Source organism: Pinus tabuliformis, chromosome 8, assembly GCF_031772625.1.
Source record: "Pinus tabuliformis cultivar Carrire ecotype Pingquan chromosome 8, CPIR1, whole genome shotgun sequence".
Classification (NCBI taxonomy): domain Eukaryota; kingdom Viridiplantae; phylum Streptophyta; class Pinopsida; order Pinales; family Pinaceae; genus Pinus; species Pinus tabuliformis.
Window position 1 is genome coordinate 1,090,992,635 of NC_142294.1, and position 16,147 is coordinate 1,091,008,781.

The window sequence follows — 16,147 nt, forward strand, 5'->3', positions numbered from 1 at the left end:
GATGGGATTACCACATTCCACCCAACGATAGAATGGCTGAGCCAAATCTCTCTTCATCCATTCACCCCCGTGCCATATTCCAAGCATGAATGTGGGACTCAAACCAAAAGAACCAACAAGGGCATACCAAGGCTAAATCACCTCACCCTCATCAATAGAAACCAGGCTTTACCGTAATCCATCTTGGATCACTGGGCCAACACAATGAACACCTCATAATAGGCTTTACTATGATCTCCACCCGATCACTAGGAAAAACAAGCATGAATGCCACCAGGTTTCTCCACCTACACCATGAGGAATTTTCTTGTCTTCTAGTCGCCTAGGCTTTATGGCAATCCACAGTCTAATCCACAGATAACTAGGCCCTACACCAAGACATACTCTCCAGAATTTACCGTGCATCCCACCCTAGGATTACTAGGCCCAATGGAGAGAAAACCACCTCTTGGCTTTACTGTATATCCTGCCATTCACCAGCAAGGATTCCTAGGCCCACCTAGGAAACACAATCCTTTTTTTACCGCAACCCACAATCTGGCTCAGGGGTCACTAGACCAATGGCTTTGCTGTGATCCACAGTCAAGTTTAGGGACCATTATGCCATGTTCTCCATCATTCAGAGATCCATCCCACTCAACTTATAATCCATCCGGTAATCCAGCTCAACCAAAACATCAGAACCCCATCACACCATGGCTATCTGAAAATGGCAAAGCTAGGCTTAAAAACATTATTACACCTAGAAAAACCCATGCCATGCATGCCAAATGTAGCAAGGAAAATACACATGAAATTCGATCCCTGCAATGAAGCCTATTGTAGTTGCTTGATCTTGCCTTTCCCTGCTTGATCCTACCTTTCCCTGCTTGATCTTTGCTTCCTCTTTCCTTATTTTCCTTTCTTGCTCCAATGCAAAAATTTCTACAAGAAAACTCTAAGAGCGAAAGAGAATAATTAGAGAGATCCAAAAATGAACTGTCAAAAGGTTACCAACTAATCCTCAGAAGTCTTTTTATGAATGAGGCCTCTATTTTCTTCATTTTCCATTATTTTCCTTCATTTTCCCCCTCACATGCAACTTGTGACCTTTCAGCTCCTTTTTCTCCTAATTTCCATTTTTTTAATAAATAATTGTGTCAAAATTTCCATTTTTCCTTTCTAAATCCTTAGCCATTTCCTTAGCCATAAAAAAACCAAATGAACACCCCTTACAATGTCTTTCCCAACATTCAGCTTCAAATAAGTGTCCCATCATCGAGTTTAGGCTTCTGTGATCCATATCAAGTTAGAGAAAGATTTTGGCGAAAATCACATGGAATCTCATTTGTCAAGTGTCCCATCAACCGTGGTTATTATTTTTTCCTTTATTAACTTTTATTACATGGAATTTTCACCGGGGTTGTTACAAAACCCTCCCCCTTGGGGGACACCATCCTCGGTGTTCAATCACACATATACCTCAACAAGTTGTTGAAAGAAGACATATTTCTCATGGAGCTTTATAACATAGCTCCATGCATTATTTACAATGAAAGACCTGCTCAAAAGAAAAACATCATGACAACATACTACATACTGGAGCTTTATAAAATAGCTCATTACAGTATTTACAATGATCATCATGTTGATTGCCAACCCACATAACATCATAACATCATGACAACATAACCACATGATAGCATAGTAACATGACAACATAATCATAATGAAATGACACCCATACTACTTAGTGGAGCTTTATAACATAGCTCAAGGCGCTATTTATATCCATATACATATGTACTTATAGCAATATCACCAAAGTATATACCAAAAATATGTACCAAAACAACATATCAAAACATATACCAAAACACCATATCAAAGCATATAGAAAAACACCATATCAAAGCATATAGAAAACACCATATCAAAGCATATACCAAGATACATTTCCCATCTAGTATGAGGGGTGAACCATGCTCTGATGCACCCTCCAACTCAAATCATCTATCCTGATGCCTCTGACCCGCTTAACATCTTCCCACCAGATGTTTGTTTTACCTTTCAAGTTGAAGATAACTATTATGGCCTTCATGTTATCTGTGTACTCATGCAACTCAAAGAATTTGTTCATCCCAAGTATCCAAGCCTCTGCATCTTCCGAATTCTTTGCATATCCATTTAAATTAGGTGGTTTTTCTTTCTTGAATTCATCTGGTAAGTATCCCTTATCATTCCTCATATAAGGATGATACCAATGACGATCATGATGTATATCAAAGTTAGAACTATAATAGTACATGTACTCATCGCCCCTCCTATTCGAAGTGTCCAACAACCTATCATCTCTCACTATGTCAGATCTATCTAACATGTGTCTACTAGGAGACCTACTGCGATAAGCCCCATTAGTTCCATCCCTATGTCCATGGATGATCTAGAGTGGCCCTTGTCACTACAAGTCTAACAAACTCTGAAGAAGTATATCATTAACCGTTGCTTCTCTTGTTCCTATATGATCCGGTCATTATCTTCCTTACAACTCCTTATCTCTTCCTTCAAAATTATCTGTGTATCTGCCAAATTAGAAGAGTGCTCCACACCATGTTTCTCATCTGATTCATAGGTATAGTCTTTGCAGTTTACCATGTTTTTGTGGGGAAAAATGCCTATGCAGGACAATCCTATCCACCTAAGGTGTGACAATGCCTTAGCAACAAACAGAAACAGCTATTCTAGTATTCTTCCTTTATGAATTAAGAATGAAGAGAGATGGATGGACTAACCGGTGTCTCCCGTTTGTCCCTCGATCCGGTTTCTCTTCTCTTTGGGAGTTCCCAGCTACTTGCCTTCTCGCTCGCCCAGCTTCAAGAGGTTTCTGCAAGATCACAAGAGGAGAACACTACACAAAGACATAGATTCATATTCATAACTAGTTCAGGATTAGAAATAAACTAAACATATTAATGCAATCATACATCAAAGATACACCAGTATATAGGAGAAACCAAGATAGCTTTATTGATGAATAACAAGGTTCAGGAAGAGATACAACCCAGAGGGCTCCAATCCAGCATCTCCTTCCCAGCAAATGAAATTCCTATCTTCCCCTTCCTTCAAAGCATTAAGCACCCAATGATTCCAATCTCAAACCAACAACAATTCTTTGCAATAACAAAATTCCAGCCTCTAGATCTCATGTAGGAGAGATCCATATATAGATGTTTGGAGAGAGGATGAGTCAGCTTGAGATCTGACTAGTGTCCTCTCCCTCTGTCAGTTCTTGATTCCACTTGGAGGTTCTTGCTTCCACTTGGAGATTGGGAACCTCTTACTCATCACTAGTCGAATTCACTGAGGCAAGTGTCATTGAGGAAGATTTTGGAAGCTTCCTGGGTCTTGACACCTCTTGGAATGAACTTGCCATTTTTCAACTCTCGCTCAGCGCACCCTGGTAGTGCTTCTACCTGCGTTGTAGTGCAGGTAGCCAGTGTTGACTTTGCATTTCAGCGCAGACAACTAGTGGAGCCACTGAATTGATCCTGAATTGACTTGTTTTTGAGCAATTTCTGGTGGAGAACTTCTGTGAATTGTTGTGGTTTGTTAGCCTTGTTCCTCTAGGGGTAGGAACAACATGTTTAGGGACTTTGGATCCCTTAGATTATGGACATTTCATGCTTATAGCTGTAAGGCACAAAAATGTCTATAACAGTTGCCCCCTAAAGTATGAGGCCGTTTATTGGGTGAAATGCTTTATCAGGAGGATCCGAAGTTCATTCATTGCTGGGAGGAGACCTGTAATACAATACAATACAATACATTATTTTTCATACTACTTTCATGATCTAGCTGAGGCAGGCATTCCCATGCTCAGCTTTATAAATTCATTTTTATGTACATAGAACAGACAATCGTCTGATGGTAGACTGATAATTTTGATGAAATTATCATCCTTTGGGTAGGATGATTATCTGCTGCAATGATGTACATGTCAATGTATTTATTTTTCCTGAATATATATCGCAGCCCAGATGGATGAAACTAGATCCGGGGTCTTCAAACTCGTTCGATCTTCACTCTAAGTACAAGTCGATCCATGTGAGAAATGTTCTGGAGTCGAACATGGAAAGACATAGCTTGATTACCGGTCAATGAGGTAAACCGTTAACAAGCGTGAGAGGAATCACCGATAATGATAATGACCCTCAAGGTACTGCAGTACAATTCACGTGGTGTGAATAAAGGACTTGGCGTCGAACACCACGCAAAATCTTTTGGTCGAAGGTCATTGATGTATACCTGTCGTCGGAAGTGAGAAACTTGCCATTGAGGCATGCAAGCTTCAAAGTACTGAAGGGGTTGTTCCTAGATCAACTTCTTGGATAATGAGCTGATGTTGACAAGAAGCGATCCGTCAAAGGAGGGCCTTAATGAATCCCACATCAATGACATGGAACGGAGCTAATGATTTTGATGGAGGTGAAAACGATCTGTGACATATGATTCAGGGTGGCGGTCATGAAAGGATGAAGGATAATGTACGGCAGTGGATGGGACACGGTTGACTTTTCTAAATGACTTCTCTTGAACATATGGCGACACTGATGCGATGGATCGGTAGCATTACCCCAAATATGGATGGTATGGTGAGACCATGGTGATGTGACCGGTGAATGAAACAACCCAACCCGATTGTGGTACGGAGGAAAAGTGTCATGTTCAAGAGCGACTTGCTACCATCAAAGTTTTCTTGAGTTTCTCCCAATTTTTCCCCAGTCATTGCTGACCAGTACCTCTTTATTTTTGTCAAGCTTGAGGAGGATAACATATGCTTGTTCTATAACCTGCCCTTCGGGCAAGCCCATCGCTATGTTTTAACGAGCCTAGCGATAGTGAAACTCGTTCTCGTCTAAAGACAAGTTTGTCGCTATTAATGATTTTAACGAGTCTAACGACAAAGATAACTCGGTCCTTTTCATTTTTAGAGAGTCTGAAAAGGTACATAAAGTTAACTCCAAAAGTCCTTTTTCATCATCTAATCCCTTAGGTCCGAAAAAGTATAAAACAATACAGAAGGGATGAGTTTTCGATAGTTTTAACGAGCCGAATAAAACAAGCGCTCGATCTTTTTGTGCAATAATCCCTCAGGTCCAAAAAGATTAAAATCTAGAGGGATAGCACTTCCTGTCCCTTTAACGAGCTGGAAGGCCAAGGACTCGGCAATCTTTTCAAATTTTACGAGTCAGATGAAAAGAGCTTAAAGAAGACTCGTCTTTTGAGGAACGAGTGATGAAACAGGTTAGCAGCTGATTCCAGGTACAGGTTGGAATTTTCCAATCACGACAGTGTCACAAGGATGGCTAGTGAAATCACTCTTCGCAGCTGTTCCTCAAAATGGGTAAACAAACATATGGAGGTGAACGATCGGCCAATGGAAAAGTGGAGGTGACGGTGCAAACACGACCAAGGCTTTAATGGCTGATGATATTACATTCACTGCGGTTATTTACCGGGTATTTCATTTTTTAACGAGCTTAAACGCGGATTGAAACACTTGCTCGATCTTATGTTTATTTTTTAACGAGCATGAACTATGTGCTAAAACTGCTTGGATCTTGCGTTTATTTTTTAACGAGCATGAACTGTGTGCTAAAACTGCTCGATTACCCATTCATATGATCAGAATGTCTCATTAAGATTCTATTTTTTATGGAGCTTCATCTTACAAAGCTATGCCCCGCATCCTTTCGTTATGCAAGTTCGGAAACGGCTAATCCTACGAGTTTAAAGGGTTAGACCTACAGGTTTAAAGGGAGGACCTAAAAATTTAAAAAATAAATAGTCGCCCCTTGCTTGCACTCCGAAAGGTTTGCATGCCCCCAGGTATAAAACAGAGTTTCAAGGTTACCCCTACTTTAGTCCGGCAAAACAATTGTTTTACCGAGAGAGGCCTACCTCTTTCAGGTTACCAAAGATTGCTCCATTCGCGGCCACGAATAAAACACTTCTTCGGCGATGTCTACCGAAATAGACAAAGGTGAGCGACGATGCCTGCCAACTCACATAACTTTGACAAAAGAATATTATTCTAGAAAAACCCCTCTTCCAATCACGGACGGGGTACGGACTAGTCATATTCTCCCGCGGAAACCTACCCTATACCCAAAGTTTTCCTGCCGAAGCAGACCAGGACGCATGCCCCCTGGGTTCCAGTCATATCCTCCCAGATTACTCGCGCTCATCAGGAGGACAGACCGTGGGTTGAGACATTTCTTGCGTGAAGAGACCATTTAGGGATGGTATGTGACTATTTGCGATGCGTGATCCGGGAAATGAAAGCTGGTCCACGAGCTTGACCACTCTTCCTTCATGCGGAAAACACATTACTCTAAAGAGTGAGGAAACGATGGATCCCATGCAATATATATAGTCTCGTCCAAGGAGTAGGTTATAATCCAAGGGTCCTTGAACGACCATCACGTTCATTTGAACGGTCTTCCCTTTCACTGTTATGGGCACATTGGGGAGGATCCCTAAAGGTCGACTGGTTCCTTTATCAAAGCCTGTCAGATTTCTCATTTCAGGCAAAAACGCTGGCGAACCAAGCGCTTTCCAAGAAATAGAGGAAAGGATACTCACAGATGCCCCCTCATCAATGATAGTGCCAGCCATTACCATTCTGTATATTTGAACGATAATTCTGAATGGTATGCTTGCTAGCAAACGGGGTCTGCCTAGTTGGTTCTAGTCGAACGAGACAACTAGGTTGCTTGGTGGTGGGACCGAATAGACGGCCGGGTATGACTCTAACGAAGTTCCTTCCTGTGATAAAGGAATGGGCAAATTTCCCCCTTGTTCATCGGAGTCTGTGTTGATGAAGAGAATTTGGATGGTGTCGTCTTTATTCTCCTCTGTGATGGTATCATTCGAAGATAGAGCCTCTGAAGGAAAAACCGGGTCAACTGTCGCCTCAACCTTTTGACTTTCGTCAGGTATGGATTCAGACGGTTCATCCTCAATGATAGATGCTTCGGCTGACCACCTGAGCGGGCCAGTCGGATTCTCAACTGATGAAGGACTTGGCAGGAGTTTTTGATATCCAGGAGGAAGTCGCACTGGTAAAACCGGGCGATCTTCCAAAAATCTTTTAGCCTCGTCTAAGAAGGGACAACGGTGGATGGCATGGTCGCCTTCACATAGTTTGCAGGGAAATCTAGCTTTCCCTCTCTGTCCTGTGACTTCACTTTCACTAGTTGACGGTGAGCTGTCAACATGGCTATCAGAGGTTGACGCCACCGAATTGTGCAAACGGGGAGACCAGTCCCTTAGTATCCGAGGGATGCAGGGACAATCTCTGTGGAAGTGGTCTCCCTTGCATATGACACATGGCGATTTAGGCCTAGTCAGTGCTGTGTGTGGATTTTTGTCAGACGCCACTTGTTTGCCCCCAGTTGCTTTTGGCTCCTTCTTCTTCTTCTCTTTCTTCTTCTTTTCCTTCTTCTCCTTAGGAACTTGGTTTTTTGTTTTACCAGTTCCTTCAAGCGAAGAGGAAGGAGGAGAGGGAGAATTAGATGAAGTAGAAGGCTGGTGGGTAACTCTGGTCTGGTCTGACTGTTGATTCGACTGTTCAGGAATAGTGGTGTTCTGAACGACATTGGTTGAGAAGAGCCAGACCGGAAGGCCAATTGTCAGTCCTGGAAGCGACAATGTGGCCATATGGGGCGCACCAACATCTCCCCAAGAGGAGAAGGGACTAGGATTTCCACCAAGGGGAATTCCTTGGTTGGTGTGCTCCATTTTCTCAACCTAAAGATCAACGCAGGAATAGGGGTGATTGTTCCGTTTAAAATAAATTTTAACGACGCTTTAGACACAACTTGCTTTTTCAATTTTAAAGAGTCGAGAAAAAGCTAAAGATGACTCTAGTCTCCTTTGATGTTTTAACGAGCCCGAAGTGACAAATGCTCGGATGGACTTTTTCCGTTATAGAGTCTAAAAAAGTCCAAAAGGAACTGCTCTGGAGTTATAGGTAGAGGGTGTGCCAAACTTTTCGCAAAACCACAGAATACTTTTTAAGGTACGGGCGGTCGATCTTCCTGAATGCTGTGTTCAGTGCATTGCGATCAGTAGGGCGGCCGACACGGCTTCCTAAGGATAAAGGTTTTATGCCTATAGGGGTCTCCCAATATATACGCGACGGTACGTGGGAGCACAATCCGTATTGGCGCTATCATCCCTCAGGAGGAATCACCCACCATCAATGAGATCGACAGTCACCAGGCTTTACGACGCCGGAACATGTCTCTAGCCTAGACCTCTATGTTGTGCGTTATGTTGCAAAGCGTTGTTAAGTTCATTCAATTTATTTTAGGTTGATCTTTTTAGAAGTTTGCCTTTTGAGGTTCACCACGAGATGTATGATACAATTCTTAAATGCAGTCTAAAGATGATAAGCAAGATTTATATCTTTTCAACTTATGAAAATCCTAGCTACAAAGGGAAAAGAAAGACACCATCTTTTCTCAAAGAGCAATCAGCACACTCTAATGCACTTTTCCTAAACCAAACATGCAAACTATCAAGATGCAAATGCACAATGCAGGTGTTTGTTTTCCACTTTCTTAGTATTGATGCCTACAAAGAAAGCTTTTTGTACAACTTTGAATTTGCTTTTAAATGACAAATACACACAAGTTTACTTTTTCGAAATCAGAGAGGGTAGAAGAGATTAAAACACTTAACGATTTCTGAAATGAATACTTGTTTCTACACTTAAAAGAGACAAACTCAAACCAAAAGCAAAAATGAATGTATAATCAACTATAAACAACCAATGAACTCTCTCCTAAGATCACAATCAACAGATATGAATCAAGGGCTACAGGATGACTATTTCACTCTTGCAACGGAAAACTGTAAATGACGCCACAAACACATAAAAACACTCACAGTATTTTTGTACAAAAGGAGGCGGAATTTAAGCAGAGAAAAGGAGTTATCAGACAGGTACCTATGCTGGTTACAGGCTGCAAAAACAGAGATCAAAACAAGGCAAAACAGAGCAGAGAACCCCAGCTGCACAAGGCCTAACTGGATCAGCGCACCCTCAACACAGAGGTTTTGACATTCAGCACAGGTAGCCTTCACAGGACCTGTGTTGAAATGCAGAACCTCTTCACAGGGTCTGCGCTGAAGGAGAAACGAGAGTTTCTCACTGGGTTCTGGGTCACAGTTTGCTATTTAATCCACAGTTTCAGGCCAAATCAAAGCAACAAGCAAGGTACAATCAAAGGGATGCTTTGAGGAAGGGCTAAGATCTATCACAAAGGATCATCAAATCATTTGTGAGTCCATTGTTCAGATCATAGACAAATCCAGTGATTGGATCAAAGCAGCAGCTGTCTACTTTGCATCTGAGAATAACAGATGCAGTTCGATTGTTGCTGTTGAGTCTATGAAACAAACAATGATAGAGACACAAATAAAATGACTAAACAGATCTCCCTAGTGGAGTCGCCAATTTGTTGTGGGGAAAAATGCCTATGCAGGACAATCCTATCCACCTAAGGTGTGATAGTGCCTTAGCAACAAACAGAAACAGCTATTCTAGTATTCTTCCTTTATGAATTAAGAATGAAGAGAGATGGATGGACTAACTGGTGTCTCCCGTTTGTCCCTCGATCCGGTTTCTCTTCTCTTTGGGAGTTCCCAGCTACTTGCCTTCTCGCTCGCCCAGCTTCAAGAGGTTTCTGCAAGATCAAAAGAGGAGAACACTACACAAAGACATAGATTCATATTCATAACTAGTTCAAGATTAGAAATAAACTAAACATACTAATGCAATCATACATCAAAGATACACCAGTATATAGGAGAAACCAAGATAGCTTTATTGATGAATAACAAGGTTCAGGAAGAGATACAACCCAGAGGGCTCCAATCCAGCATCTCCTTCCCAGCAAATGAAATTCCTATCTTCCCCTTCCTTCAAAGCATTAAGCACCCAATGATTCCAATCTCAAACCAACAACAATTCTTTGCAATAACAAAATTCCAGCCTCTAGATCTCATGGAGGAGAGATCCATATATAGATGTTTGGAGAGAGGATGAGTCAGCTTGAGATCTGACTAGTGTCCTCTCCCTCTATCAGTTCTTGATTCCACTTGGAGGTTCTTGCTTCCACTTGGAAATTGGGAACCTCTTACTCATCACTAGTCGAATTCACTGAGGCAAGTGTCATTGAGGAAGATTCTGGAAGCTTCCTGGGTCTTGACACCTCTTGGAATGAACTTGCCATTTGTCAACTCTCGCTCAGCGCACCCTGGTAGTGCTTCTACCTGCGTTGCAGTGCAGGTAGCCAGTGTTGACTTTGCATTTCAGCGCAGACAGCTAGTCGAGCCACTGAATTGATCCTGAATTGACTTGTTTTTGAGCAGTTTCTGGTGGAGAACTTCTGTGAATTGCTGTGGTTTGTTAGCCTTGTTCCTCTAGGGGTAGGAACAACATGTTTAGGGACTTTGGATCCCTTAGATTATGGACATTTCATGCTTATAGCTGTAAGGCACAAAAAATTCTATAACACATGTTGCTAGCCATTTGATCTCTTTCCTGCAATGAATAGTATGTCAGATGAACAAAATCACAATAAATCAATGTAGGATTAGTATAGCTCGGGGAGGATACCTTTCCTACAAGATCACCAAATCAAAGTGATACATATATAACATAGACATAATATCATATAGACATATAACAAGTAAGTGCATCAACGCATAAAAATCATTCTAGATTGGGTACAATCATCAATGCAAGGCCATATCAACAATACATGCTATGACCTCATTCATGACAACAACCATTGGTCCATTATACACATTGCCACATGCAACCAACAATATGCATCAGAAATGAAAAATCAACTACACCTATGCATAAAAACATGTACTCGAGCATTAGCAATCAATTCTTGTAATCAATCTACAAGATTGATATATGGAATCAAAACATACAAGAGTATAGCCTAACATACAAGGATGTAAGTAGGAAACTTAAAATCAACATGTAAGTGACATATAATCCATATGAAACTAGTCACATACTCATGACAAATGCATTCCACAAAATCAACATCAAATTCTCAATGGAAACATTATTATATAATAAATCATTAAGAAAATTCAACAAGCACATGAAATGTAAGTGTAAGAGACACACATGCAACTGACATGCATACATGAACAACACACGCTACCCATCTAGTCCAAGGGTTGAACCATGCTTTGATACCACTCTGTAACACCCTCCTCCCATGTCTACCGAAGTAACTAGCCAACTGGGGTAAACATGAGATGAGAGGCTACTAGGATTGGATTTGACCTCCTTTATTACCTTAAGGAAGGAAGTGGAATCAATAGAAACATCACACACAATCATCAAACATCAGCTTCAGAATCCTCAGGAGACAAGTCATCCACTCAAACAGCCTGTCCCTGGGTCCCACTAATGTTTTGGACATCTTAGGCCTTAGTCACTCCCATGCTATAGGGAAGAGTGTCCAAAAACCCAAAGTCACTCTCAGAGGCTTGCCTACTAGTGACCATAGACTAAAATTGCCAGTTCTATGCCAGCAACCCTAGGGTTTAAGCCATTTTTTTGAAGCTCAGAGCCCAAGTCACTGCCCAGAATGGAGTGCTAGCTCAAAATTAGTAAAAGTATAGGGAAACAATGATGCAAAGGCAATAAGTTGAATAAGACCTTAACTAGACCCCTACTAGCCATGACAAGCATTTCGTCAAACATATCATCAACATGTAACCTATAGGTGTAAACAACAAAATTAAGTGTAGGGATCTCATACTTATCTGAGAATCACGATGAACTGGTGTTCCCTCATTTCATTTGTTGCATTATCATCTATTCGGCGATAGATACATTATCCATTCATTCACAAGTAAAAACATTTTGAGAGTCATACATAGATGTTGTCATAAAAAATACATATAACTAGCATAATAGGGATAGAAATATCATAAGAATATCAAACATGAAATCCACATATACATTAGTACATTTACAAATGAAAATAAATGGAATGAATTTCTCATTAATGAATGCAATAAACCAACCAGAGATGGGGTTACCACGTTCCACCCGACCATAGAATGGCTGAGCCAAATCTCCCTTCAGCAATTCACCCCCATGCCATATTCCAAGCATAAATGTGGGACTCAAACCAAAAGAACCATACAGGGCATACTGAGGCTAAACCACCTCACCCTCATCAATAGAAACCGAGATTTACCGTAATCCATTCTGAATCACTAGGAAAACACAATGAACTCATCATAATATCCTTTACCGTGATCTCCACCTGAGAACTAGGCCAAAAAATCATGGATGCCACCAGATTTATCCACCTACACTGTGAGGAATTTTCTTGTCTCCTAGTCTCTCAGGCTTTACTGCAATCCAAACTCAGATCATTAGGCCCTAAACTGAGACCCACTCTCCAGGATTTACCGCATATCCAAAACTTGGGATTACTAGGCCAAACGGAGAGAAAACCACCTCTTGGATTTACCGTATATCCTATCATTCACTGAAAAGGATTCCTAGGCCCACCGAGGAAACACAATCCTGGCTTTACTGCAATCCATAGTCTGGCTCAGGGGTCACTAGACTAGTGGATTTAACACGATCTAAAGTTTGGTTCAATTTCCACTAGGCCATGTTCTCTATCATTCAGAGATCCACCCAACTTAGCTTCGAATCCATCCAGAAATCCACCTCAACCAAAACATGAGAACCCCATCACACCATGGCTATCTAGAAATGATAAGGCTAGGCTGAAAAACACAGTTACACCTCGCAAAACCCTTGCCATGATAGAAATAAACCACATGCAATACCATGCATGCCAAATCTATCAAGGAAAATACACAGGCAAGTCGATACCTGCAATGAAGCCTGTTGTAGCTGCTTAATCCTACCTTCACTACTTGATCTTTGTTTCCTCTTGCCTTCTTTGCCTTTCTTTCTCCAATGCAAAAATTGCTCCAAGAAAACTCTAAGTGTCCAAGAGTGAGAGAGAGAGAGAGAATAATGAGAGAGCTCCAAAACTCAACTAAAAAAAGGTTACCAACTGATCCTCAGAAACCTTTTTATGAATGAGCCCTCTATTTTCTTCATTTCCATCATTTTCCTTCATTTTCCTCCTCACATGCAACTTGTGACCTTTCACCTTCCTTTTCTCCCAATTTCCAATCTTTTCATAAATAAATATCCCAAAATTTTCATTTTGTCTTTCCAAATCCTTAGACATTGCCTTTTCCAATTTCCTTAGCCATAAACAACCAAATGAACACCCCTTAAGAGTTTTGGCCCAACATTCATCTTGGAATAAGTGTCCCATCAACCATGGTTATTGTTTTTTCCTTTATTAACTTTTATTACGTTGAATTTTCACCAGGGATGTTACAGAACCCTCCCCCTTGGTGGACATGATCCTCAATGGACATCGTCCTTGGTGTTCAATCACACATATACCTCAACAACGTACTGATAGAATACATACTACTCATGGAGATTTATAACATTGATAGATGCGATATTTACAATGAAGGACCTGCTCAAAATAAAGCATCATGACAACATACCACATACTGGAGCTTTATAACATAGCTCATTATGGTATTTACAATGATCATCCTGCTGAGTGCCAACCCACACAACATCATAACATCATGATAACATAACCACATGATAGCATAGTAACATGACAACATAATCATAATGACATGACACCCATACAACTTAGTGGAGATTCATAACATAGCTCATGGTGGTATTTACAACCATATACATATGTACATATAGCAATATCACCAAAGTATATACCAAAAACATGTACCAAAACATATACCAGAACATCATATCAAAGCATATACCAAAACACCATATCAAATCATATACCAAAACACCATATCAAAGTTGATTTTCCTCAACAGACAAACAAGGAAGGATATATAGCCTACATCTGATCCACCATCTCCCATGTACCTTCATCGCACACCAAATTTCTTCCAGTGCACTTTAACTTGCTCTAATGCTTAGTTCTGGATCATGAGCACTTTTTTCTACAATATACATTGAGGCTCCAGCTATAATTATCCATCTGGTTCCACCTTCAATACAGACTATTCCATCACATGATCAACATCCTTAACATGCTTCTTAAGCAAAGATACATGGAAAAAATAATGGAATTTCACTATCGGAGGTAGTGCAAGTCGATAGGCTACTAGCCCAATCCTCTCAATGATACTAAAGGGTCCACAAAACTGTGGTGCCAACTTGGCGCATGATCCAATCTACAAGGAGCTCTTCTTCGGTTTAATGTGAAAATACACCTATTCCCCAACCTAGAACTCCTTGAGCAACCTATTCCTATCTGCATAACTCTTATACCTATCCTGTGCTGTCTTTAGATTCTTCTTGGTCACCTACATTTCTTGTTCCATGTCTGCCAACATATCTAGTCCAATCAATACCCTTCTAACTAGATCACTCCAACTGATAGGAGTGTTACAACTCTCCCCATACAATGCCTCAAAAGGACTCATCCTCAATGACTCCTGATAATCGTTGTTATATGCGAACTATACCAAAGGAATATATTCTTTCAACTTCCGCTTTTGATTCATCAGATACATCCTCAACATGTCCTCCAATATCCTATTGACCCTCTCTCTCCATCCATCTGGCTGCAGATGATAAGTTGTATTGAAGGCCAACTCTGTGCCCAAACCTGCAAATAACTCCTTCCAAAACTTGGAAGTGAACTTTTCATCCTTGTCTAACACAATCTTTTTTGGAACACCATGTAGTCTAACCACATCCCTGATGAATACCTATGCCACATCACTCGTTGAGAATGTAGACTTAACTGGAATGAAGTGTGCAACCTTTGTTAACCTGTCCACAATTACCATGATGGAATCATGCTGCTTCACTATCTTAGGAAACCCTATGATGAAATCCATGGAAATAACGTCCCATTTTGATTCTAGAATCACAATCGGCTGTAGCAGTCCACCTAGATGTTTAAACTCTACTTTCACTCGCTGATAGTCGAAACATCTAGCCACAAACCCTACTACATCCCTCTTCATATTCAACCAATAATAAAATATCTTCACTGCAGTTAATGTCTTCTGATAACCTGGGTGATCTAAATAAGGTTTCACATGAAACTCCCTCAAGATCACCTTCTTGAGATCATGGTTATCTGATACATATATCCTATCTCGAAACCTGACCAATCCATCTGCTATAAGACAATAATCCATACCCTGTGCACCTGCACATGTACCTGTACCACTACATGTACCTGTACATGCACCTATACCTATACTTGTAATATCACTTGTACCTATACCAGTACCCTGTTGCAACCTATGCACAATCTCCATATTCCTGACATCCTACTGACCTGCCTGCAAGATCCTATCCTGTAGATTTGTCCCATAAGAGCTCATAGTTTCCAAGTGATTTGCATGCACTCGCCTTCTAAGAACATTTGCCACTCTTTTCTCTTTTCCTTTGATGTACCTGATCTCGAAATTAAACTCACTGATCGTGGCCAACCATCTAGCTTGCCTGACATTCATATTTGGTTGTTCAAACAAATGCCTCAACCCAATGTGATCACTTATAAGTACAAACCTCCTGCCAAGAAGATAGTGCCTCCACATATTCAATGCATGTATAATCGCTGCCAAATCAAGATCATGTGTCGAGTAGTTCTACTCATGCTCATTTAGTTTATGGGACTCATAACATACCACCTGTCCATCATGCATAAAGACTCCACCAAACCCTTTCTTGCAAGCATCTGTGCACACTACAAACTCTTTGTCTATATCTACAATCTATAGCATTGGCACATGTGTCAACAACTCTTTAAGCTTCTCAAAGCTAGCCTCGCACTCCTCTATTCATTCGAACTTCTTATCTTTCCTCTACAATGATGTAATAGGATAAGAAATTTGCGAGAAGTTCCTAATGAACCTCCTATAGTAGCATGCCAAACCCATGAAAGATCTCACCTCATCCACACTCTTAGGAGCTACCCACTCTATGATGGCTCTTATCTTCTCTGGA